Source organism: Sinohyriopsis cumingii, chromosome 10 (assembly GCF_028554795.1).
Source record: "Sinohyriopsis cumingii isolate HCF-2022 chromosome 10, ASM2855479v2, whole genome shotgun sequence".
Lineage (NCBI taxonomy): Eukaryota > Metazoa > Mollusca > Bivalvia > Unionida > Unionidae > Sinohyriopsis > Sinohyriopsis cumingii.
This window is the reverse complement of record NC_142970.1, coordinates 108,779,384-108,805,888: the sequence shown is the minus strand read 5'-3', so window position 1 is coordinate 108,805,888 and position 26,505 is coordinate 108,779,384. Positions and strand designations below refer to the sequence as shown.

At 36.1% G+C, this 26,505-nt stretch overlaps 14 non-coding genes across 14 annotated transcripts; all 14 read right to left on the bottom strand.

The window, feature by feature from the left end:
• Positions 1-918: 918 nt before the first annotated feature.
• On the bottom strand, positions 919-992 carry Trnar-ucg (transfer RNA arginine (anticodon UCG)). Its single transcript has one exon. It is a non-coding gene; the product is annotated as a tRNA-Arg (tRNA).
• A 1,696-nt stretch (positions 993-2,688) lies between these two features.
• Positions 2,689-2,762, bottom strand: Trnar-acg (transfer RNA arginine (anticodon ACG)). The gene has a single exon. It is a non-coding gene; the product is annotated as a tRNA-Arg (tRNA).
• A 1,550-nt stretch (positions 2,763-4,312) lies between these two features.
• On the bottom strand, positions 4,313-4,386 carry Trnar-ucg (transfer RNA arginine (anticodon UCG)). The gene has a single exon. It is a non-coding gene; the product is annotated as a tRNA-Arg (tRNA).
• A 1,696-nt stretch (positions 4,387-6,082) lies between these two features.
• Trnar-acg (transfer RNA arginine (anticodon ACG)) lies at positions 6,083-6,156 on the bottom strand. Its single transcript has one exon. It is a non-coding gene; the product is annotated as a tRNA-Arg (tRNA).
• A 1,550-nt stretch (positions 6,157-7,706) lies between these two features.
• Positions 7,707-7,780, bottom strand: Trnar-ucg (transfer RNA arginine (anticodon UCG)). The gene has a single exon. It is a non-coding gene; the product is annotated as a tRNA-Arg (tRNA).
• Positions 7,781-9,476: 1,696 nt separating this feature from the next.
• On the bottom strand, positions 9,477-9,550 carry Trnar-acg (transfer RNA arginine (anticodon ACG)). The gene has a single exon. It is a non-coding gene; the product is annotated as a tRNA-Arg (tRNA).
• Positions 9,551-11,100: 1,550 nt separating this feature from the next.
• Trnar-ucg (transfer RNA arginine (anticodon UCG)) lies at positions 11,101-11,174 on the bottom strand. Its single transcript has one exon. It is a non-coding gene; the product is annotated as a tRNA-Arg (tRNA).
• Positions 11,175-12,870: 1,696 nt separating this feature from the next.
• On the bottom strand, positions 12,871-12,944 carry Trnar-acg (transfer RNA arginine (anticodon ACG)). The gene has a single exon. It is a non-coding gene; the product is annotated as a tRNA-Arg (tRNA).
• A 1,550-nt stretch (positions 12,945-14,494) lies between these two features.
• Trnar-ucg (transfer RNA arginine (anticodon UCG)) lies at positions 14,495-14,568 on the bottom strand. Its single transcript has one exon. It is a non-coding gene; the product is annotated as a tRNA-Arg (tRNA).
• Positions 14,569-16,264: 1,696 nt separating this feature from the next.
• Positions 16,265-16,338, bottom strand: Trnar-acg (transfer RNA arginine (anticodon ACG)). Its single transcript has one exon. It is a non-coding gene; the product is annotated as a tRNA-Arg (tRNA).
• A 1,550-nt stretch (positions 16,339-17,888) lies between these two features.
• Trnar-ucg (transfer RNA arginine (anticodon UCG)) lies at positions 17,889-17,962 on the bottom strand. Its single transcript has one exon. It is a non-coding gene; the product is annotated as a tRNA-Arg (tRNA).
• A 1,696-nt stretch (positions 17,963-19,658) lies between these two features.
• Trnar-acg (transfer RNA arginine (anticodon ACG)) lies at positions 19,659-19,732 on the bottom strand. Its single transcript has one exon. It is a non-coding gene; the product is annotated as a tRNA-Arg (tRNA).
• A 1,550-nt stretch (positions 19,733-21,282) lies between these two features.
• Positions 21,283-21,356, bottom strand: Trnar-ucg (transfer RNA arginine (anticodon UCG)). Its single transcript has one exon. It is a non-coding gene; the product is annotated as a tRNA-Arg (tRNA).
• Positions 21,357-23,052: 1,696 nt separating this feature from the next.
• Trnar-acg (transfer RNA arginine (anticodon ACG)) lies at positions 23,053-23,126 on the bottom strand. The gene has a single exon. It is a non-coding gene; the product is annotated as a tRNA-Arg (tRNA).
• Between the last annotated feature and the right edge of the window lie 3,379 nt (positions 23,127-26,505).

Below are 26,505 nucleotides of genomic sequence, written 5' to 3'. Positions count from 1 at the left end.
GCCACGGGCCCTTCACATACAGACTATTTCTTAGGTTGGTTCGTGAATGTTACGGTTGGTACAACACTGCTTCTACTACCACTACTTAAACTGATACCACGACGACTACCAATGGAGTTATATTGCTAGTACGATGGACATAATAACGATTACGTCTACATATGCTACTAGTGTTTCTGCTGCTACTACCAACATTATGGCTGCTGTTAAAATTACGTATAAACCACTACCTATAATGGTAACGATTCTTCCTGCTGCTGCTGATTAAATCATTGTAAAGATACGAAAATGACCCGTTAAAATATTGGGCGAGAAAAATGATTGCTGTGTGAATTTTTGTGATGTACATGGAAGTTCGACTACGTAGTAGGTAATTGTTTTACTTATGGAATGCTAGATATAAATATACAATGTTTTGTACGAACAAAATTTAATGTGTAGGAATAAAAACATATCTTCGTATTGCATCGAATCAAAGCTGCAATCTACGGATTGAAACCGCGGATCTAATTTATCATTATCTTGCTCACATGTGCACTTATTCATGTTTGGATTGAGATGATTTTACTATCGCCACTTCTGCAAGTGCACTGCTTTTGCGGATGATGATAATTCGCATGGTGATGGCAATGGTACAGTCATGAAGGGTCAGAATTTGCATGACTAAATCAGATTCGTTACCATGAGATGGATGGATTAAAGGTTACTTAGACGAAAGAAATGGCAATGACAACGATCCTATGGAAGATTCGATTTTATGATCAAAAGCAAAGAAAGAGTTGACTATGTCTCTTTTCAAAATTTAAAAGTCTAATTTGTTCTCATTATTGGCACGTTTTATGTCAATAGAGATATTTATCTGTATGTTGATGCTGAGAATCAAAGAATTTTAATACGCAGTGGAAAAGATTTAACAAACGAGCCCGGCAGGACTCGAACCTGCAGTCTCCTGATCCGAAGTCAGGCGCCTTATCCAATTTGGCCACGGGCCCTTCACGAAAACACTTATTGGTTTATAGGTTAGTGTGGGTTCATTTCCTTGTTGTAGTTGTTGTACAAACCATTCTCCAAAATACATGCTTTGATGGAATAACCCTTGTTAAAGCTACCAATACGGCTACAGTTGATAACGAAATGATGAAAATCGTAGTTGCGGGTCTGAAACAGATTTGACAACTACAAATGGCTAGATCAGATGTTATGTGACAAGTTTATCTATTTAAATTTATAACTAACTTGGATAATTTATGTTTCCCAAACTGATGCTTTCTTTTTACGCATTACGGAATTGCAGACTGCCTGCAAGATTTACTAACCCTTGAAATTGATGAACTTGTCGTGAAAAACTAAGCATCTCGGAAATTATATATTAGACAAGGGAAGTGCTCCAATAAGGATGGGCATTTTTACATTTTGTAAAGATTCGTATTTGCATTTGTATTATTTTTACGAACAATTCTGCTTAGTGTAATTAAGATCTAGAGATATAGTGGATAGACCTTAGGATGTCATGGAAATAAAGTAATGAGAATACGTGTATGAAACTAACGTATTGCTCTGAACAAAGAGGCTTGACCTCCGAGTTGCATGTCGTATGCAAAAGATCGACTATTGGATAGAACATCTATATCAGTGGGATACTGAGCGGCGATGATGCCGAGTGCAGTTATGATAAAAGCTTTTTGCTACATCTAATGTGAACTATGTTTATCTGTGCACAAGTGTAAAGTAGTCGTATTATTCCAAAAATATTATCTTAAGAGATTTCAATTCATTTGTAGATTGTTAGATAATATCTTTATATCTTCGATTTTCATATGCTGGAATAAATAGATCTACATAACATGCTGGACTGGACTCAAAGCTGCAATCTACTGATCCATCTTCAGGCACCTTGTTCAAATCAAGCATATTATTCAAATTGGGCCCGGACCAAGGATGCTTCCAGCACGTCGTGTGTATCTGCTTATGTGATTTACAACGATCAGTCCTGTTCAATGTTACTATGATCAAGAAATCAGTCGGGGTGTTTTGTTGTTTGTGTAGGGCTTATCCTTAAGTGACAATTCTAACCTGTTTATAGAAAGTGCTAGATAAATCTTTTAGTAAAGTTGCTTCCGTGAGGTTGTTCATCCATAGCATCTATATATAACTTGACTCGTTTGATAATAAAAACTATAGTGTCCCAAATGTTAAAATCATAACAGTTCATTTAATGCACAAACGTCAAGAAATTGCGTCGATATCAGTTGGGTTAATCTCAGATGTCAGAACCTGAAGTCTGTAGTCAGGGATCACATCCAGTTGACCAGAGACTCGTTACCTGTCCACAACGGATTTGAGTGTGTTTGCTACTACTACAATTACTGCTACTGGGACTGTAATTATGCTCATGAAGATGATGAGAAATATGAGAATAAAGAATTCATGAAAACGTCTTTAAATTCTGTGACTAAATTGAAAAGTCTTACAAAATTAATTGAAGGGTAACAGGTCCCATGTACAAGATCATTTAGAAGTGATATGTGTAACAAGATTTGATAAAGTCTCAGAGGAGACTTTCTGGGAGTATACGAGATACCTTTGATTGGTATATAATGGGAATAAAAGTAATAACGAGACCTGTAAATATAATAAAAATCAGCTTTTAATTATAGACTTTATTTGGTGTGGATAAAATTTTAATATTGAGCCCGGCAGGACTCGAACCTGCAATCTCCTGATCCGTAGTCAGGCGCCTTATCCAATTTGGCCACGGGCCCTTGTCATGAATGTTTGTTAGAGAGTATATTGGTGTGCTTTTGGTAATACTTCTACGACTATGACTATGGTAAGACTTGCTATTGCTTTACTGTCATGTTTGAGTATCGCTGCATGCGGGTTACAGCGGGATTGCAGCATATCCTTTCAGCGCTGATATCAAGCGTCAAATTTGAATCCAAATAACTCGTATGTAAACATAAATGTGGAAAGATAATATATTTCTGAAGCTCTGAAACGAACCAAAGAAATCTTGTCCCACTTATCACGGTGAATTTTCGAAACTGCAATCTCTGGTCAATTACTGAACAGGTTATATTTATCCGATGTGTTTAACAGTTGTCAGAATTAGGATCTAAGTTTGTTGTGTGCCTTTATGCTCCAATTGCCTTGGCACTAAATATCCTACTTTTGTTGTGGTGCCCTCAAGTACAAAACGAATCTAAATCAAAACCTTAATAATCTAACCGAATTGTTTTAAAAGTGACGGTAACGTTAACTCCTTGCTACTAATCCAATTCACGACATATCCAAATAGAAATTATGTTTTGAGGAAAATATATTGTTCTAGTGGGTCAAGAGGGATTCGAACCTGCCGTCTCCCTATCCGATGTCTGTCGCCTTATCCAATTTGGCCACGGGCCCTTCACATACAGACTATTTCTTAGGTTGGTTCGTGAATGTTACGGTTGGTACAACACTGCTTCTACTACCACTACTTAAACTGATACCACGACGACTACCAATGGAGTTATATTGCTAGTACGATGGACATAATAACGATTACGTCTACATATGCTACTAGTGTTTCTGCTGCTACTACCAACATTATGGCTGCTGTTAAAATTACGTATAAACCACTACCTATAATGGTAACGATTCTTCCTGCTGCTGCTGATTAAATCATTGTAAAGATACGAAAATGACCCGTTAAAATATTGGGCGAGAAAAATGATTGCTGTGTGAATTTTTGTGATGTACATGGAAGTTCGACTACGTAGTAGGTAATTGTTTTACTTATGGAATGCTAGATATAAATATACAATGTTTTGTACGAACAAAATTTAATCTGTAGGAATAAAAACATATCTTCGTATTGCATCGAATCAAAGCTGCAATCTACGGATTGAAACCGCGGATCTAATTTCTCATTATCTTGCTCACATGTGCACTTATTCATGTTTGGATTGAGATGATTTTACTATCGCCACTTCTGCAAGTGCACTGCTTTTGCGGATGATGATAATTCGCATGGTGATGGCAATGGTACAGTCATGAAGGGTCAGAATTTGCATGACTAAATCAGATTCGTTACCATGACATGGATGGATTAAAGGTTACTTAGACGAAAGAAATGGCAATGACAACGATCCTATGGAAGATTCGATTTTATGATCAAAAGCAAAGAAAGAGTTGACTATGTCTCTTTTCAAAATTTAAAAGTCTAATTTGTTCTCATTATTGGCACGTTTTATGTCAATAGAGATATTTATCTGTATGTTGATGCTGAGAATCAAAGAATTTTAATACGCAGTGGAAAAGATTTAACAAACGAGCCCGGCAGGACTCGAACCTGCAGTCTCCTGATCCGAAGTCAGGCGCCTTATCCAATTTGGCCACGGGCCCTTCACGAAAACACTTATTGGTTTATAGGTTAGTGTGGGTTCATTTCCTTGTTGTAGTTGTTGTACAAACCATTCTCCAAAATACATGGTTTGATGGAATAACCCTTATTAAAGCTACCAATACGGCTACAGTTGATAACGAAATGATGAAAATCGTAGTTGCGGGTCTGAAACAGATTTGACAACTACAAATGGCTAGATCAGATGTTATGTGACAAGTTTATCTATTTAAATTTATAACTAACTTGGATAATTTATGTTTCCCAAACTGATGCTTTCTTTTTACGCATTACGGAATTGCAGACTGCCTGCAAGATTTACTAACCCTTGAAATTGATGAACTTGTCGTGAAAAACTAAGCATCTCGGAAATTATATATTAGACAAGGGAAGTGCTCCAATAAGGATGGGCATTTTTACATTTTGTAAAGATTCGTATTTGCATTTGTATTATTTTTACGAACAATTCTGCTTAGTGTAATTAAGATCTAGAGATATAGTGGATAGACCTTAGGATGTCATGGAAATAAAGTAATGAGAATACGTGTATGAAACTAACGTATTGCTCTGAACAAAGAGACTTGACCTCCGAGTTGCATGTCGTATGCAAAAGATCGACTATTGGATAGAACATCTATATCAGTGGGATACTGAGCGGCGATGATGCCGAGTGCAGTTATGATAAAAGCTTTTTGCTACATCTAATGTGAACTATGTTTATCTGTGCACAAGTGTAAAGTAGTCGTATTATTCCAAAAATATTATCTTAAGAGATTTCAATTCATTTGTAGATTGTTAGATAATATCTTTATATCTTCGATTTTCATATGCTGGAATAAATAGATCTACATAACATGCTGGACTGGACTCAAAGCTGCAATCTACTGATCCATCTTCAGGCACCTTGTTCAAATCAAGCATATTATTCAAATTGGGCCCGGACCAAGGATGCTTCCAGCACGTCGTGTGTATCTGCTTATGTGATTTACAACGATCAGTCCTGTTCAATGTTACTATGATCAAGAAATCAGTCGGGGTGTTTTGTTGTTTGTGTAGGGCTTATCCTTAAGTGACAATTCTAACCTGTTTATAGAAAGTACTAGATAAATCTTTTAGTAAAGTTGCTTCCGTGAGGTTGTTCATCCATAGCATCTATATATAACTTGACTCGTTTGATAATAAAAACTATAGTGTCCCAGATGTTAAAATCATAACAGTTCATTTAATGCACAAACGTCAAGAAATTGCGTCGATATCAGTTGGGTTAATCTCAGATGTCAGAACCTGAAGTCTGTAGTCAGGGATCACATCCAGTTGACCAGAGACTCGTTACCTGTCCACAACGGATTTGAGTGTGTTTGCTACTACTACAATTACTGCTACTGGGACTGTAATTATGCTCATGAAGATGATGAGAAATATGAGAATAAAGAATTCATGAAAACGTCTTTAAATTCTGTGACTAAATTGAAAAGTCTTACAAAATTAATTGAAGGGTAACAGGTCCCATGTACAAGATCATTTAGAAGTGATATGTGTAACAAGATTTGATAAAGTCTCAGAGGAGACTTTCTGGGAGTATACGAGATACCTTTGATTGGTATATAATGGGAATAAAAGTAATAACGAGACCTGTAAATATAATAAAAATCAGCTTTTAATTATAGACTTTATTTGGTGTGGATAAAATTTTAATATTGAGCCCGGCAGGACTCGAACCTGCAATCTCCTGATCCGTAGTCAGGCGCCTTATCCAATTTGGCCACGGGCCCTTGTCATGAATGTTTGTTAGAGAGTATATTGGTGTGCTTTTGGTAATACTTCTACGACTATGACTATGGTAAGACTTGCTATTGCTTTACTGTCATGTTTGAGTATCGCTGCATGCGGGTTACAGCGGGATTGCAGCATATCCTTTCAGCGCTGATATCAAGCGTCAAATTTGAATCCAAATAACTCGTATGTAAACATAAATGTGGAAAGATAATATATTTCTGAAGCTCTGAAACGAACCAAAGAAATCTTGTCCCACTTATCACGGTGAATTTTCGAAACTGCAATCTCTGGTCAATTACTGAACAGGTTATATTTATCCGATGTGTTTAACAGTTGTCAGAATTAGGATCTAAGTTTGTTGTGTGCCTTTATGCTCCAATTGCCTTGGCACTAAATATCCTACTTTTGTTGTGGTGCCCTCAAGTACAAAACGAATCTAAATCAAAACCTTAATAATCTAACCGAATTGTTTTAAAAGTGACGGTAACGTTAACTCCTTGCTACTAATCCAATTCACGACATATCCAAATAGAAATTATGTTTTGAGGAAAATATATTGTTCTAGTGGGTCAAGAGGGATTCGAACCTGCCGTCTCCCTATCCGATGTCTGTCGCCTTATCCAATTTGGCCACGGGCCCTTCACATACAGACTATTTCTTAGGTTGGTTCGTGAATGTTACGGTTGGTACAACACTGCTTCTACTACCACTACTTAAACTGATACCACGACGACTACCAATGGAGTTATATTGCTAGTACGATGGACATAATAACGATTACGTCTACATATGCTACTAGTGTTTCTGCTGCTACTACCAACATTATGGCTGCTGTTAAAATTACGTATAAACCACTACCTATAATGGTAACGATTCTTCCTGCTGCTGCTGATTAAATCATTGTAAAGATACGAAAATGACCCGTTAAAATATTGGGCGAGAAAAATGATTGCTGTGTGAATTTTTGTGATGTACATGGAAGTTCGACTACGTAGTAGGTAATTGTTTTACTTATGGAATGCTAGATATAAATATACAATGTTTTGTACGAACAAAATTTAATCTGTAGGAATAAAAACATATCTTCGTATTGCATCGAATCAAACCTGCAATCTACGGATTGAAACCGCGGATCTAATTTCTCATTATCTTGCTCACATGTGCACTTATTCATGTTTGGATTGAGATGATTTTACTATCGCCACTTCTGCAAGTGCACTGCTTTTGCGGATGATGATAATTCGCATGGTGATGGCAATGGTACAGTCATGAAGGGTCAGAATTTGCATGACTAAATCAGATTCGTTACCATGACATGGATGGATTAAAGGTTACTTAGACGAAAGAAATGGCAATGACAACGATCCTATGGAAGATTCGATTTTATGATCAAAAGCAAAGAAAGAGTTGACTATGTCTCTTTTCAAAATTTAAAAGTCTAATTTGTTCTCATTATTGGCACGTTTTATGTCAATAGAGATATTTATCTGTATGTTGATGCTGAGAATCAAAGAATTTTAATACGCAGTGGAAAAGATTTAATAAACGAGCCCGGCAGGACTCGAACCTGCAGTCTCCTGATCCGAAGTCAGGCGCCTTATCCAATTTGGCCACGGGCCCTTCACGAAAACACTTATTGGTTTATAGGTTAGTGTGGGTTCATTTCCTTGTTGTAGTTGTTGTACAAACCATTCTCCAAAATACATGCTTTGATGGAATAACCCTTGTTAAAGCTACCAATACGGCTACAGTTGATAACGAAATGATGAAAATCGTAGTTGCGGGTCTGAAACAGATTTGACAACTACAAATGGCTAGATCAGATGTTATGTGACAAGTTTATCTATTTAAATTTATAACTAACTTGGATAATTTATGTTTCCCAAACTGATGCTTTCTTTTTACGCATTACGGAATTGCAGACTGCCTGCAAGATTTACTAACCCTTGAAATTGATGAACTTGTCGTGAAAAACTAAGCATCTCGGAAATTATATATTAGACAAGGGAAGTGCTCCAATAAGGATGGGCATTTTTACATTTTGTAAAGATTCGTATTTGCATTTGTATTATTTTTACGAACAATTCTGCTTAGTGTAATTAAGATCTAGAGATATAGTGGATAGACCTTAGGATGTCATGGAAATAAAGTAATGAGAATACGTGTATGAAACTAACGTATTGCTCTGAACAAAGAGGCTTGACCTCCGAGTTGCATGTCGTATGCAAAAGATCGACTATTGGATAGAACATCTATATCAGTGGGATACTGAGCGGCGATGATGCCGAGTGCAGTTATGATAAAAGCTTTTTGCTACATCTAATGTGAACTATGTTTATCTGTGCACAAGTGTAAAGTAGTCGTATTATTCCAAAAATATTATCTTAAGAGATTTCAATTCATTTGTAGATTGTTAGATAATATCTTTATATCTTCGATTTTCATATGCTGGAATAAATAGATCTACATAACATGCTGGACTGGACTCAAAGCTGCAATCTACTGATCCATCTTCAGGCACCTTGTTCAAATCAAGCATATTATTCAAATTGGGCCCGGACCAAGGATGCTTCCAGCACGTCGTGTGTATCTGCTTATGTGATTTACAACGATCAGTCCTGTTCAATGTTACTATGATCAAGAAATCAGTCGGGGTGTTTTGTTGTTTGTGTAGGGCTTATCCTTAAGTGACAATTCTAACCTGTTTATAGAAAGTGCTAGATAAATCTTTTAGTAAAGTTGCTTCCGTGAGGTTGTTCATCCATAGCATCTATATATAACTTGACTCGTTTGATAATAAAAACTATAGTGTCCCAAATGTTAAAATCATAACAGTTCATTTAATGCACAAACGTCAAGAAATTGCGTCGATATCAGTTGGGTTAATCTCAGATGTCAGAACCTGAAGTCTGTAGTCAGGGATCACATCCAGTTGACCAGAGACTCGTTACCTGTCCACAACGGATTTGAGTGTGTTTGCTACTACTACAATTACTGCTACTGGGACTGTAATTATGCTCATCAAGATGATGAGAAATATGAGAATAAAGAATTCATGAAAACGTCTTTAAATTCTGTGACTAAATTGAAAAGTCTTACAAAATTAATTGAAGGGTAACAGGTCCCATGTACAAGATCATTTAGAAGTGATATGTGTAACAAGATTTGATAAAGTCTCAGAGGAGACTTTCTGGGAGTATACGAGATACCTTTGATTGGTATATAATGGGAATAAAAGTAATAACGAGACCTGTAAATATAATAAAAATCAGCTTTTAATTATAGACTTTATTTGGTCTGGATACAATTTTAATATTGAGCCCGGCAGGACTCGAACCTGCAATCTCCTGATCCGTAGTCAGGCGCCTTATCCAATTTGGCCACGGGCCCTTGTCATGAATGTTTGTTAGAGAGTATATTGGTGTGCTTTTGGTAATACTTCTACGACTATGACTATGGTAAGACTTGCTATTGCTTTACTGTCATGTTTGAGTATCGCTGCATGCGGGTTACAGCGGGATTGCAGCATATCCTTTCAGCGCTGATATCAAGCGTCAAATTTGAATCCAAATAACTCGTATGTAAACATAAATGTGGAAAGATAATATATTTCTGAAGCTCTGAAACGAACCAAAGAAATCTTGTCCCACTTATCACGGTGAATTTTCGAAACTGCAATCTCTGGTCAATTACTGAACAGGTTATATTTATCCGATGTGTTTAACAGTTGTCAGAATTAGGATCTAAGTTTGTTGTGTGCCTTTATGCTCCAATTGCCTTGGCACTAAATATCCTACTTTTGTTGTGGTGCCCTCAAGTACAAAACGAATCTAAATCAAAACCTTAATAATCTAACCGAATTGTTTTAAAAGTGACGGTAACGTTAACTCCTTGCTACTAATCCAATTCACGACATATCCAAATAGAAATTATGTTTTGAGGAAAATATATTGTTCTAGTGGGTTAAGAGGGATTCGAACCTGCCGTCTCCCTATTCGATGTCTGTCGCCTTATCCAATTTGGCCACGGGCCCTTCACATACAGACTATTTCTTAGGTTGGTTCGTGAATGTTACGGTTGGTACAACACTGCTTCTACTACCACTACTTAAACTGATACCACGACGACTACCAATGGAGTTATATTGCTAGTACGATGGACATAATAACGATTACGTCTACATATGCTACTAGTGTTTCTGCTGCTACTACCAACATTATGGCTGCTGTTAAAATTACGTATAAACCACTACCTATAATGGTAACGATTCTTCCTGCTGCTGCTGATTAAATCATTGTAAAGATACGAAAATGACCCGTTAAAATATTGGGCGAGAAAAATGATTGCTGTGTGAATTTTTGTGATGTACATGGAAGTTCGACTACGTAGTAGGTAATTGTTTTACTTATGGAATGCTAGATATAAATATACAATGTTTTGTACGAACAAAATTTAATGTGTAGGAATAAAAACATATCTTCGCATTGCATCGAATCAAAGCTGCAATCTACGGATTGAAACCGCGGATCTAATTTCTCATTATCTTGCTCACATGTGCACTTATTCATGTTTGGATTGAGATGATTTTACTATCGCCACTTCTGCAAGTGCACTGCTTTTGCGGATGATGATAATTCGCATGGTGATGGCAATGGTACAGTCATGAAGGGTCAGAATTTGCATGACTAAATCAGATTCGTTACCATGACATGGATGGATTAAAGGTTACTTAGACGAAAGAAATGGCAATGACAACGATCCTATGGAAGATTCGATTTTATGATCAAAAGCAAAGAAAGAGTTGACTATGTCTCTTTTCAAAATTTAAAAGTCTAATTTGTTCTCATTATTGGCACGTTTTATGTCAATAGAGATATTTATCTGTATGTTGATGCTGAGAATCAAAGAATTTTAATACGCAGTGGAAAAGATTTAACAAACGAGCCCGGCAGGACTCGAACCTGCAGTCTCCTGATCCGAAGTCAGGCGCCTTATCCAATTTGGCCACGGGCCCTTCACGAAAACACTTATTGGTTTATAGGTTAGTGTGGGTTCATTTCCTTGTTGTAGTTGTTGTACAAACCATTCTCCAAAATACATGGTTTGATGGAATAACCCTTGTTAAAGCTACCAATACGGCTACAGTTGATAACGAAATGATGAAAATCGTAGTTGCGGGTCTGAAACAGATTTGACAACTACAAATGGCTAGATCAGATGTTATGTGACAAGTTTATCTATTTAAATTTATAACTAACTTGGATAATTTATGTTTCCCAAACTGATGCTTTCTTTTTACGCATTACGGAATTGCAGACTGCCTGCAAGATTTACTAACCCTTGAAATTGATGAACTTGTCGTGAAAAACTAAGCATCTCGGAAATTATATATTAGACAAGGGAAGTGCTCCAATAAGGATGGGCATTTTTACATTTTGTAAAGATTCGTATTTGCATTTGTATTATTTTTACGAACAATTCTGCTTAGTGTAATTAAGATCTAGAGATATAGTGGATAGACCTTAGGATGTCATGGAAATAAAGTAATGAGAATACGTGTATGAAACTAACGTATTGCTCTGAACAAAGAGACTTGACCTCCGAGTTGCATGTCGTATGCAAAAGATCGACTATTGGATAGAACATCTATATCAGTGGGATACTGAGCGGCGATGATGCCGAGTGCAGTTATGATAAAAGCTTTTTGCTACATCTAATGTGAACTATGTTTATCTGTGCACAAGTGTAAAGTAGTCGTATTATTCCAAAAATATTATCTTAAGAGATTTCAATTCATTTGTAGATTGTTAGATAATATCTTTATATCTTCGATTTTCATATGCTGGAATAAATAGATCTACATAACATGCTGGACTGGACTCAAAGCTGCAATCTACTGATCCATCTTCAGGCACCTTGTTCAAATCAAGCATATTATTCAAATTGGGCCCGGACCAAGGATGCTTCCAGCACGTCGTGTGTATCTGCTTATGTGATTTACAACGATCAGTCCTGTTCAATGTTACTATGATCAAGAAATCAGTCGGGGTGTTTTGTTGTTTGTGTAGGGCTTATCCTTAAGTGACAATTCTAACCTGTTTATAGAAAGTGCTAGATAAATCTTTTAGTAAAGTTGCTTCCGTGAGGTTGTTCATCCATAGCATCTATATATAACTTGACTCGTTTGATAATAAAAACTATAGTGTCCCAAATGTTAAAATCATAACAGTTCATTTAATGCACAAACGTCAAGAAATTGCGTCGATATCAGTTGGGTTAATCTCAGATGTCAGAACCTGAAGTCTGTAGTCAGGGATCACATCCAGTTGACCAGAGACTCGTTACCTGTCCACAACGGATTTGAGTGTGTTTGCTACTACTACAATTACTGCTACTGGGACTGTAATTATGCTCATGAAGATGATGAGAAATATGAGAATAAAGAATTCATGAAAACGTCTTTAAATTCTGTGACTAAATTGAAAAGTCTTACAAAATTAATTGAAGGGTAACAGGTCCCATGTACAAGATCATTTAGAAGTGATATGTGTAACAAGATTTGATAAAGTCTCAGAGGAGACTTTCTGGGAGTATACGAGATACCTTTGATTGGTATATAATGGGAATAAAAGTAATAACGAGACCTGTAAATATAATAAAAATCAGCTTTTAATTATAGACTTTATTTGGTGTGGATAAAATTTTAATATTGAGCCCGGCAGGACTCGAACCTGCAATCTCCTGATCCGTAGTCAGGCGCCTTATCCAATTTGGCCACGGGCCCTTGTCATGAATGTTTGTTAGAGAGTATATTGGTGTGCTTTTGGTAATACTTCTACGACTATGACTATGGTAAGACTTGCTATTGCTTTACTGTCATGTTTGAGTATCGCTGCATGCGGGTTACAGCGGGATTGCAGCATATCCTTTCAGCGCTGATATCAAGCGTCAAATTTGAATCCAAATAACTCGTATGTAAACATAAATGTGGAAAGATAATATATTTCTGAAGCTCTGAAACGAACCAAAGAAATCTTGTCCCACTTATCACGGTGAATTTTCGAAACTGCAATCTCTGGTCAATTACTGAACAGGTTATATTTATCCGATGTGTTTAACAGTTGTCAGAATTAGGATCTAAGTTTGTTGTGTGCCTTTATGCTCCAATTGCCTTGGCACTAAATATCCTACTTTTGTTGTGGTGCCCTCAAGTACAAAACGAATCTAAATCAAAACCTTAATAATCTAACCGAATTGTTTTAAAAGTGACGGTAACGTTAACTCCTTGCTACTAATCCAATTCACGACATATCCAAATAGAAATTATGTTTTGAGGAAAATATATTGTTCTAGTGGGTCAAGAGGGATTCGAACCTGCCGTCTCCCTATCCGATGTCTGTCGCCTTATCCAATTTGGCCACGGGCCCTTCACATACAGACTATTTCTTAGGTTGGTTCGTGAATGTTACGGTTGGTACAACACTGCTTCTACTACCACTACTTAAACTGATACCACGACGACTACCAATGGAGTTATATTGCTAGTACGATGGACATAATAACGATTACGTCTACATATGCTACTAGTGTTTCTGCTGCTACTACCAACATTATGGCTGCTGTTAAAATTACGTATAAACCACTACCTATAATGGTAACGATTCTTCCTGCTGCTGCTGATTAAATCATTGTAAAGATACGAAAATGACCCGTTAAAATATTGGGCGAGAAAAATGATTGCTGTGTGAATTTTTGTGATGTACATGGAAGTTCGACTACGTAGTAGGTAATTGTTTTACTTATGGAATGCTAGATATAAATATACAATGTTTTGTACGAACAAAATTTAATCTGTAGGAATAAAAACATATCTTCGTATTGCATCGAATCAAAGCTGCAATCTACGGATTGAAACCGCGGATCTAATTTATCATTATCTTGCTCACATGTGCACTTATTCATGTTTGGATTGAGATGATTTTACTATCGCCACTTCTGCAAGTGCACTGCTTTTGCGGATGATGATAATTCGCATGGTGATGGCAATGGTACTGTCATGAAGGGTCAGAATTTGCATGACTAAATCAGATTCGTTACCATGACATGGATGGATTAAAGGTTACTTAGACGAAAGAAATGGCAATGACAACGATCCTATGGAAGATTCGATTTTATGATCAAAAGCAAAGAAAGAGTTGACTATGTCTCTTTTCAAAATTTAAAAGTCTAATTTGTTCTCATTATTGGCACGTTTTATGTCAATAGAGATATTTATCTGTATGTTGATGCTGAGAATCAAAGAATTTTAATACGCAGTGGAAAAGATTTAACAAACGAGCCCGGCAGGACTCGAACCTGCAGTCTCCTGATCCGAAGTCAGGCGCCTTATCCAATTTGGCCACAGGCCCTTCACGAAAACACTTATTGGTTTATAGGTTAGTGTGGGTTCATTTCCTTGTTGTAGTTGTTGTACAAACCATTCTCCAAAATACATGGTTTGATGGAATAACCCTTATTAAAGCTACCAATACGGCTACAGTTGATAACGAAATGATGAAAATCGTAGTTGCGGGTCTGAAACAGATTTGACAACTACAAATGGCTAGATCAGATGTTATGTGACAAGTTTATCTATTTAAATTTATAACTAACTTGGATAATTTATGTTTCCCAAACTGATGCTTTCTTTTTACGCATTACGGAATTGCAGACTGCCTGCAAGATTTACTAACCCTTGAAATTGATGAACTTGTCGTGAAAAACTAAGCATCTCGGAAATTATATATTAGACAAGGGAAGTGCTCCAATAAGGATGGGCATTTTTACATTTTGTAAAGATTGGTATTTGCATTTGTATTATTTTTACGAACAATTCTGCTTAGTGTAATTAAGATCTAGAGATATAGTGGATAGACCTTAGGATGTCATGGAAATAAAGTAATGAGAATACGTGTATGAAACTAACGTATTGCTCTGAACAAAGAGACTTGACCTCCGAGTTGCATGTCGTATGCAAAAGATCGACTATTGGATAGAACATCTATATCAGTGGGATACTGAGCGGCGATGATGCCGAGTGCAGTTATGATAAAAGCTTTTTGCTACATCTAATGTGAACTATGTTTATCTGTGCACAAGTGTAAAGTAGTCGTATTATTCCAAAAATATTATCTTAAGAGATTTCAATTCATTTGTAGATTGTTAGATAATATCTTTATATCTTCGATTTTCATATGCTGGAATAAATAGATCTACATAACATGCTGGACTGGACTCAAAGCTGCAATCTACTGATCCATCTTCAGGCACCTTGTTCAAATCAAGCATATTATTCAAATTGGGCCCGGACCAAGGATGCTTCCAGCACGTCGTGTGTATCTGCTTATGTGATTTACAACGATCAGTCCTGTTCAATGTTACTATGATCAAGAAATCAGTCGGGGTGTTTTGTTGTTTGTGTAGGGCTTATCCTTAAGTGACAATTCTAACCTGTTTATAGAAAGTGCTAGATAAATCTTTTAGTAAAGTTGCTTCCGTGAGGTTGTTCATCCATAGCATCTATATATAACTTGACTCGTTTGATAATAAAAACTATAGTGTCCCAAATGTTAAAATCATAACAGTTCATTTAATGCACAAACGTCAAGAAATTGCGTCGATATCAGTTGGGTTAATCTCAGATGTCAGAACCTGAAGTCTGTAGTCAGGGATCACATCCAGTTGACCAGAGACTCGTTACCTGTCCACAACGGATTTGAGTGTGTTTGCTACTACTACAATTACTGCTACTGGGACTGTAATTATGCTCATGAAGATGATGAGAAATATGAGAATAAAGAATTCATGAAAACGTCTTTAAATTCTGTGACTAAATTGAAAAGTCTTACAAAATTAATTGAAGGGTAACAGGTCCCATGTACAAGATCATTTAGAAGTGATATGTGTAACAAGATTTGATAAAGTCTCAGAGGAGACTTTCTGGGAGTATACGAGATACCTTTGATTGGTATATAATGGGAATAAAAGTAATAACGAGACCTGTAAATATAATAAAAATCAGCTTTTAATTATAGACTTTATTTGGTCTGGATACAATTTTAATATTGAGCCCGGCAGGACTCGAACCTGCAATCTCCTGATCCGTAGTCAGGCGCCTTATCCAATTTGGCCACGGGCCCTTGTCATGAATGTTTGTTAGAGAGTATATTGGTGTGCTTTTGGTAATACTTCTACGACTATGACTATGGTAAGACTTGCTATTGCTTTACTGTCATGTTTGAGTATCGCTGCATGCGGGTTACAGCGGGATTGCAGCATATCCTTTCAGCGCTGATATCAAGCGTCAAATTTGAATCCAAATAACTCGTATGTAAACATAAATGTGGAAAGATAATATATTTCTGAAGCTCTGAAACGAACCAAAGAAATCTTGTCCCACTTATCACGGTGAATTTTCGAAACTGCAATCTCTGGTCAATTACTGAACAGGTTATATTTATCCGATGTGTTTAACAGTTGTCAGAATTAGGATCTAAGTTTGTTGTGTGCCTTTATGCTCCAATTGCCTTGGCACTAAATATCCTACTTTTGTTGTGGTGCCCTCAAGTACAAAACGAATCTAAATCAAAACCTTAATAATCTAACCGAATTGTTTTAAAAGTGACGGTAACGTTAACTCCTTGCTACTAATCCAATTCACGACATATCCAAATAGAAATTATGTTTTGAGGAAAATATATTGTTCTAGTGGGTCAAGAGGGATTCGAACCTGCCGTCTCCCTATCCGATGTCTGTCGCCTTATCCAATTTGGCCACGGGCCCTTCACATACAGACTATTTCTTAGGTTGGTTCGTGAATGTTACGGTTGGTACAACACTGCTTCTACTACCACTACTTAAACTGATACCACGACGACTACCAATGGAGTTATATTGCTAGTACGATGGACATAATAACGATTACGTCTACATATGCTACTAGTGTTTCTGCTGCTACTACCAACATTATGGCTGCTGTTAAAATTACGTATAAACCACTACCTATAATGGTAACGATTCTTCCTGCTGCTGCTGATTAAATCATTGTAAAGATACGAAAATGACCCGTTAAAATATTGGGCGAGAAAAATGATTGCTGTGTGAATTTTTGTGATGTACATGGAAGTTCGACTACGTAGTAGGTAATTGTTTTACTTATGGAATGCTAGATATAAATATACAATGTTTTGTACGAACAAAATTTAATCTGTAGGAATAAAAACATATCTTCGTATTGCATCGAATCAAAGCTGCAATCTACGGATTGAAACCGCGGATCTAATTTCTCATTATCTTGCTCACATGTGCACTTATTCATGTTTGGATTGAGATGATTTTACTATCGCCACTTCTGCAAGTGCACTGCTTTTGCGGATGATGATAATTCGCATGGTGATGGCAATGGTACAGTCATGAAGGGTCAGAATTTGCATGACTAAATCAGATTCGTTACCATGACATGGATGGATTAAAGGTTACTTAGACGAAAGAAATGGCAATGACAACGATCCTATGGAAGATTCGATTTTATGATCAAAAGCAAAGAAAGAGTTGACTATGTCTCTTTTCAAAATTTAAAAGTCTAATTTGTTCTCATTATTGGCACGTTTTATGTCAATAGAGATATTTATCTGTATGTTGATGCTGAGAATCAAAGAATTTTAATACGCAGTGGAAAAGATTTAACAAACGAGCCCGGCAGGACTCGAACCTGCAGTCTCCTGATCCGAAGTCAGGCGCCTTATCCAATTTGGCCACGGGCCCTTCACGAAAACACTTATTGGTTTATAGGTTAGTGTGGGTTCATTTCCTTGTTGTAGTTGTTGTACAAACCATTCTCCAAAATACATGCTTTGATGGAATAACCCTTATTAAAGCTACCAATACGGCTACAGTTGATAACGAAATGATGAAAATCGTAGTTGCGGGTCTGAAACAGATTTGACAACTACAAATGGCTAGATCAGATGTTATGTGACAAGTTTATCTATTTAAATTTATAACTAACTTGGATAATTTATGTTTCCCAAACTGATGCTTTCTTTTTACGCATTACGGAATTGCAGACTGCCTGCAAGATTTACTAACCCTTGAAATTGATGAACTTGTCGTGAAAAACTAAGCATCTCGGAAATTATATATTAGACAAGGGAAGTGCTCCAATAAGGATGGGCATTTTTACATTTTGTAAAGATTGGTATTTGCATTTGTATTATTTTTACGAACAATTCTGCTTAGTGTAATTAAGATCTAGAGATATAGTGGATAGACCTTAGGATGTCATGGAAATAAAGTAATGAGAATACGTGTATGAAACTAACGTATTGCTCTGAACAAAGAGACTTGACCTCCGAGTTGCATGTCGTATGCAAAAGATCGACTATTGGATAGAACATCTATATCAGTGGGATACTGAGCGGCGATGATGCCGAGTGCAGTTATGATAAAAGCTTTTTGCTACATCTAATGTGAACTATGTTTATCTGTGCACAAGTGTAAAGTAGTCGTATTATTCCAAAAATATTATCTTAAGAGATTTCAATTCATTTGTAGATTGTTAGATAATATCTTTATATCTTCGATTTTCATATGCTGGAATAAATAGATCTACATAACATGCTGGACTGGACTCAAAGCTGCAATCTACTGATCCATCTTCAGGCACCTTGTTCAAATCAAGCATATTATTCAAATTGGGCCCGGACCAAGGATGCTTCCAGCACGTCGTGTGTATCTGCTTATGTGATTTACAACGATCAGTCCTGTTCAATGTTACTATGATCAAGAAATCAGTCGGGGTGTTTTGTTGTTTGTGTAGGGCTTATCCTTAAGTGACAATTCTAACCTGTTTATAGAAAGTGCTAGATAAATCTTTTAGTAAAGTTGCTTCCGTGAGGTTGTTCATCCATAGCATCTATATATAACTTGACTCGTTTGATAATAAAAACTATAGTGTCCCAAATGTTAAAATCATAACAGTTCATTTAATGCACAAACGTCAAGAAATTGCGTCGATATCAGTTGGGTTAATCTCAGATGTCAGAACCTGAAGTCTGTAGTCAGGGATCACATCCAGTTGACCAGAGACTCGTTACCTGTCCACAACGGATTTGAGTGTGTTTGCTACTACTACAATTACTGCTACTGGGACTGTAATTATGCTCATGAAGATGATGAGAAATATGAGAATAAAGAATTCATGAAAACGTCTTTAAATTCTGTGACTAAATTGAAAAGTCTTACAAAATTAATTGAAGGGTAACAGGTCCCATGTACAAGATCATTTAGAAGTGATATGTGTAACAAGATTTGATAAAGTCTCAGAGGAGACTTTCTGGGAGTATACGAGATACCTTTGATTGGTATATAATGGGAATAAAAGTAATAACGAGACCTGTAAATATAATAAAAATCAGCTTTTAATTATAGACTTTATTTGGTGTGGATAAAATTTTAATATTGAGCCCGGCAGGACTCGAACCTGCAATCTCCTGATCCGTAGTCAGGCGCCTTATCCAATTTGGCCACGGGCCCTTGTCATGAATGTTTGTTAGAGAGTATATTGGTGTGCTTTTGGTAATACTTCTACGACTATGACTATGGTAAGACTTGCTATTGCTTTACTGTCATGTTTGAGTATCGCTGCATGCGGGTTACAGCGGGATTGCAGCATATCCTTTCAGCGCTGATATCAAGCGTCAAATTTGAATCCAAATAACTCGTATGTAAACATAAATGTGGAAAGATAATATATTTCTGAAGCTCTGAAACGAACCAAAGAAATCTTGTCCCACTTATCACGGTGAATTTTCGAAACTGCAATCTCTGGTCAATTACTGAACAGGTTATATTTATCCGATGTGTTTAACAGTTGTCAGAATTAGGATCTAAGTTTGTTGTGTGCCTTTATGCTCCAATTGCCTTGGCACTAAATATCCTACTTTTGTTGTGGTGCCCTCAAGTACAAAACGAATCTAAATCAAAACCTTAATAATCTAACCGAATTGTTTTAAAAGTGACGGTAACGTTAACTCCTTGCTACTAATCCAATTCACGACATATCCAAATAGAAATTATGTTTTGAGGAAAATATATTGTTCTAGTGGGTCAAGAGGGATTCGAACCTGCCGTCTCCCTATCCGATGTCTGTCGCCTTATCCAATTTGGCCACGGGCCCTTCACATACAGACTATTTCTTAGGTTGGTTCGTGAATGTTACGGTTGGTACAACACTGCTTCTACTACCACTACTTAAACTGATACCACGACGACTACCAATGGAGTTATATTGCTAGTACGATGGACATAATAACGATTACGTCTACATATGCTACTAGTGTTTCTGCTGCTACTACCAACATTATGGCTGCTGTTAAAATTACGTATAAACCACTACCTATAATGGTAACGATTCTTCCTGCTGCTGCTGATTAAATCATTGTAAAGATACGAAAATGACCCGTTAAAATATTGGGCGAGAAAAATGATTGCTGTGTGAATTTTTGTGATGTACATGGAAGTTCGACTACGTAGTAGGTAATTGTTTTACTTATGGAATGCTAGATATAAATATACAATGTTTTGTACGAACAAAATTTAATCTGTAGGAATAAAAACATATCTTCGTATTGCATCGAATCAAAGCTGCAATCTACGGATTGAAACCGCGGATCTAATTTCTCATTATCTTGCTCACATGTGCACTTATTCATGTTTGGATTGAGATGATTTTACTATCGCCACTTCTGCAAGTGCACTGCTTTTGCGGATGATGATAATTCGCATGGTGATGGCAATGGTACAGTCATGAAGGGTCAGAATTTGCATGACTAAATCAGATTCGTTACCATGACATGGATGGATTAAAGGTTACTTAGACGAAAGAAATGGCAATGACAACGATCCTATGGAAGATTCGATTTTATGATCAAAAACAAAGAAAGAGTTGACTATGTCTCTTTTCAAAATTTAAAAGTCTAATTTGTTCTCATTATTGGCACGTTTTATGTCAATAGAGATATTTATCTGTATGTTGATGCTGAGAATCAAAGAATTTTAATACGCAGTGGAAAAGATTTAACAAACGAGCCCGGCAGGACTCGAACCTGCAGTCTCCTGATCCGAAGTCAGGCGCCTTATCCAATTTGGCCACGGGCCCTTCACGAAAACACTTATTGGTTTATAGGTTAGTGTGGGTTCATTTCCTTGTTGTAGTTGTTGTACAAACCATTCTCCAAAATACATGCTTTGATGGAATAACCCTTATTAAAGCTACCAATACGGCTATAGTTGATAACGAAATGATGAAAATCGTAGTTGCGGGTCTGAAACAGATTTGACAACTACAAATGGCTAGATCAGATGTTATGTGACAAGTTTATCTATTTAAATTTATAACTAACTTGGATAATTTATGTTTCCCAAACTGATGCTTTCTTTTTACGCATTACGGAATTGCAGACTGCCTGCAAGATTTACTAACCCTTGAAATTGATGAACTTGTCGTGAAAAACTAAGCATCTCGGAAATTATATATTAGACAAGGGAAGTGCTCCAATAAGGATGGGCATTTTTACATTTTGTAAAGATTCGTATTTGCATTTGTATTATTTTTACGAACAATTCTGCTTAGTGTAATTAAGATCTAGAGATATAGTGGATAGACCTTAGGATGTCATGGAAATAAAGTAATGAGAATACGTGTATGAAACTAACGTATTGCTCTGAACAAAGAGACTTGACCTCCGAGTTGCATGTCGTATGCAAAAGATCGACTATTGGATAGAACATCTATATCAGTGGGATACTGAGCGGCGATGATGCCGAGTGCAGTTATGATAAAAGCTTTTTGCTACATCTAATGTGAACTATGTTTATCTGTGCACAAGTGTAAAGTAGTCGTATTATTCCAAAAATATTATCTTAAGAGATTTCAATTCATTTGTAGATTGTTAGATAATATCTTTATATCTTCGATTTTCATATGCTGGAATAAATAGATCTACATAACATGCTGGACTGGACTCAAAGCTGCAATCTACTGATCCATCTTCAGGCACCTTGTTCAAATCAAGCATATTATTCAAATTGGGCCCGGACCAAGGATGCTTCCAGCACGTCGTGTGTATCTGCTTATGTGATTTACAACGATCAGTCCTGTTCAATGTTACTATGATCAAGAAATCAGTCGGGGTGTTTTGTTGTTTGTGTAGGGCTTATCCTTAAGTGACAATTCTAACCTGTTTATAGAAAGTGCTAGATAAATCTTTTAGTAAAGTTGCTTCCGTGAGGTTGTTCATCCATAGCATCTATATATAACTTGACTCGTTTGATAATAAAAACTATAGTGTCCCAAATGTTAAAATCATAACAGTTCATTTAATGCACAAACGTCAAGAAATTGCGTCGATATCAGTTGGGTTAATCTCAGATGTCAGAACCTGAAGTCTGTAGTCAGGGATCACATCCAGTTGACCAGAGACTCGTTACCTGTCCACAACGGATTTGAGTGTGTTTGCTACTACTACAATTACTGCTACTGGGACTGTAATTATGCTCATGAAGATGATGAGAAATATGAGAATAAAGAATTCATGAAAACGTCTTTAAATTCTGTGACTAAATTGAAAAGTCTTACAAAATTAATTGAAGGGTAACAGGTCCCATGTACAAGATCATTTAGAAGTGATATGTGTAACAAGATTTGATAAAGTCTCAGAGGAGACTTTCTGGGAGTATACGAGATACCTTTGATTGGTATATAATGGGAATAAAAGTAATAACGAGACCTGTAAATATAATAAAAATCAGCTTTTAATTATAGACTTTATTTGGTGTGGATAAAATTTTAATATTGAGCCCGGCAGGACTCGAACCTGCAATCTCCTGATCCGTAGTCAGGCGCCTTATCCAATTTGGCCACGGGCCCTTGTCATGAATGTTTGTTAGAGAGTATATTGGTGTGCTTTTGGTAATACTTCTACGACTATGACTATGGTAAGACTTGCTATTGCTTTACTGTCATGTTTGAGTATCGCTGCATGCGGGTTACAGCGGGATTGCAGCATATCCTTTCAGCGCTGATATCAAGCGTCAAATTTGAATCCAAATAACTCGTATGTAAACATAAATGTGGAAAGATAATATATTTCTGAAGCTCTGAAACGAACCAAAGAAATCTTGTCCCACTTATCACGGTGAATTTTCGAAACTGCAATCTCTGGTCAATTACTGAACAGGTTATATTTATCCGATGTGTTTAACAGTTGTCAGAATTAGGATCTAAGTTTGTTGTGTGCCTTTATGCTCCAATTGCCTTGGCACTAAATATCCTACTTTTGTTGTGGTGCCCTCAAGTACAAAACGAATCTAAATCAAAACCTTAATAATCTAACCGAATTGTTTTAAAAGTGACGGTAACGTTAACTCCTTGCTACTAATCCAATTCACGACATATCCAAATAGAAATTATGTTTTGAGGAAAATATATTGTTCTAGTGGGTCAAGAGGGATTCGAACCTGCCGTCTCCCTATCCGATGTCTGTCGCCTTATCCAATTTGGCCACGGGCCCTTCACATACAGACTATTTCTTAGGTTGGTTCGTGAATGTTACGGTTGGTACAACACTGCTTCTACTACCACTACTTAAACTGATACCACGACGACTACCAATGGAGTTATATTGCTAGTACGATGGACATAATAACGATTACGTCTACATATGCTACTAGTGTTTCTGCTGCTACTACCAACATTATGGCTGCTGTTAAAATTACGTATAAACCACTACCTATAATGGTAACGATTCTTCCTGCTGCTGCTGATTAAATCATTGTAAAGATACGAAAATGACCCGTTAAAATATTGGGCGAGAAAAATGATTGCTGTGTGAATTTTTGTGATGTACATGGAAGTTCGACTACGTAGTAGGTAATTGTTTTACTTATGGAATGCTAGATATAAATATACAATGTTTTGTACGAACAAAATTTAATCTGTAGGAATAAAAACATATCTTCGTATTGCATCGAATCAAAGCTGCAATCTACGGATTGAAACCGCGGATCTAATTTCTCATTATCTTGCTCACATGTGCACTTATTCATGTTTGGATTGAGATGATTTTACTATCGCCACTTCTGCAAGTGCACTGCTTTTGCGGATGATGATAATTCGCATGGTGATGGCAATGGTACAGTCATGAAGGGTCAGAATTTGCATGACTAAATCAGATTCGTTACCATGACATGGATGGATTAAAGGTTACTTAGACGAAAGAAATGGCAATGACAACGATCCTATGGAAGATTCGATTTTATGATCAAAAGCAAAGAAAGAGTTGACTATGTCTCTTTTCAAAATTTAAAAGTCTAATTTGTTCTCATTATTGGCACGTTTTATGTCAATAGAGATATTTATCTGTATGTTGATGCTGAGAATCAAAGAATTTTAATACGCAGTGGAAAAGATTTAACAAACGAGCCCGGCAGGACTCGAACCTGCAGTCTCCTGATCCGAAGTCAGGCGCCTTATTTTTTTATTTTTTTTTCTTTCTTTATTTAAAAAACTCTTTGTACAGTATATAAGTTAAAAATATACAGTCAGTATGTACATTGTAGTTTGTCATGCTATATTACAAAATAATGGTTCTACAATAGTATTTTGTAATGCTATATTACAAAACAATGATTCTACAATAGTATTTTGTTAAGCTATATTACAGAACAATGATTCTAAAATTTTATTTTGTAATGCTATAGTACAAAAAAATGATTCTACAATGTAATAAACACTTTATCCTCTTCTATTCTCATTAAAGGATTATCTTTTACAAAATACTTCGTAATCAAAGTCTGATTTTTGTCTTTGTAATGTTGATACGCATATAATATATATTTTCTAGTCAAATATTGGAACAATCTTTCGATGTCTATTTGTTTCCCTAATAAAGACATAATGTTTCTTCTTTTGTAAATGCACAATCGAGCAATGCTCAGAATGTAGTTCAAAAAATAACTATTTACTGATTTTGTTTCTTTGTTATATCCTATCATGAGCATTTGTTCAAAAGAAGTGCTATTGAGAACACCAACTCTACAATTTTTAAAAAGAATCTCAACTATATATACAATATAATTCTTAAAAGAGCTTAATTCAGGACATTTCAAAAACATGTGAAATAAATCCTCTGTTTCCAACTGGCACACTGGACATAAGTCATTATCAATTTTGCCATAGTATTTTAGTCTCTCTTTTGTAAATATTCGATTGTGCATTATTCTGTAATCCAAATCTATACAATCTGGGGTCTTGAAAGGTAGGTGTATCAATTTCCAGTATTTATGCTTTTCCAAACTAAATATCTTACTCCAAAAGGAAACAGAAGCTGGTTCTTGAAAAATCAACGTACATAAAAGCTTGTAAAATAGTTGTGTTGTACATAAACAGAGGTCATATAATTTTGTATCAACTCTGAGAAACATATTATTTCTCCCATTGGTTACAGTGGGTTTTGCCTCTGTTGCAACAATATTTCTCCAGCCTAATGGTATACTTTCTATTATGCAATTATAGTCTTTTTTTATCTTATCTGTTTTGATCTCAGAATTTTATTTGTATATCATTTCTTGAATAGCTCTATAAGGTAGTATTCCAGGTACAAATTCATATGTAATATCCTGAACACAAACAATTCGTGCTTCTATAAATTCTGCGAAAAACAACGTTTTACCAGCACATGTAATATTAGGATTTAAAAAGAGAGGTTGTTCAAAAACATTCCTCACATCAATATTTGTATCGATATTATTTCTAAGTTTTTCCCATGCCTGAAACATTTCTCTGTAAAATATAGGTAGGGTATTCAATTGTTGCTTATTTAAAGACATGAGAAACAACTCTTTGGTCAACCTCATGTTCAGGACAGTAGATAAAAAGTGATCAAAGGTATTTTTCCACATAGCATGGCAATTCACATCAAAGTATCTTTCTAAAAATTTTAGTCTGAATGCATACATTTTCATCTTTATATCAGTTAACTGTAGTCCGCCATTTCGCTTATCACCAATTATTGTATAATAGTGAACCAAATGGGACTTTCCTGACCAGATAAATCTGAGAAATAATTGCTTCAATTCATCAGCAATCATATCAGGAAGAGGCTGAACTGACACTATGTACAATACTCTAGAAACTAATAAGTTATTAACAACTGTTACTTTTCCTTGTATTGTCAAATATCTCTGTGACCACAGTTGCAATAAGTTTTTAATTTTAGACAATCTATCATTCCAGTTCAGTTGCTCAC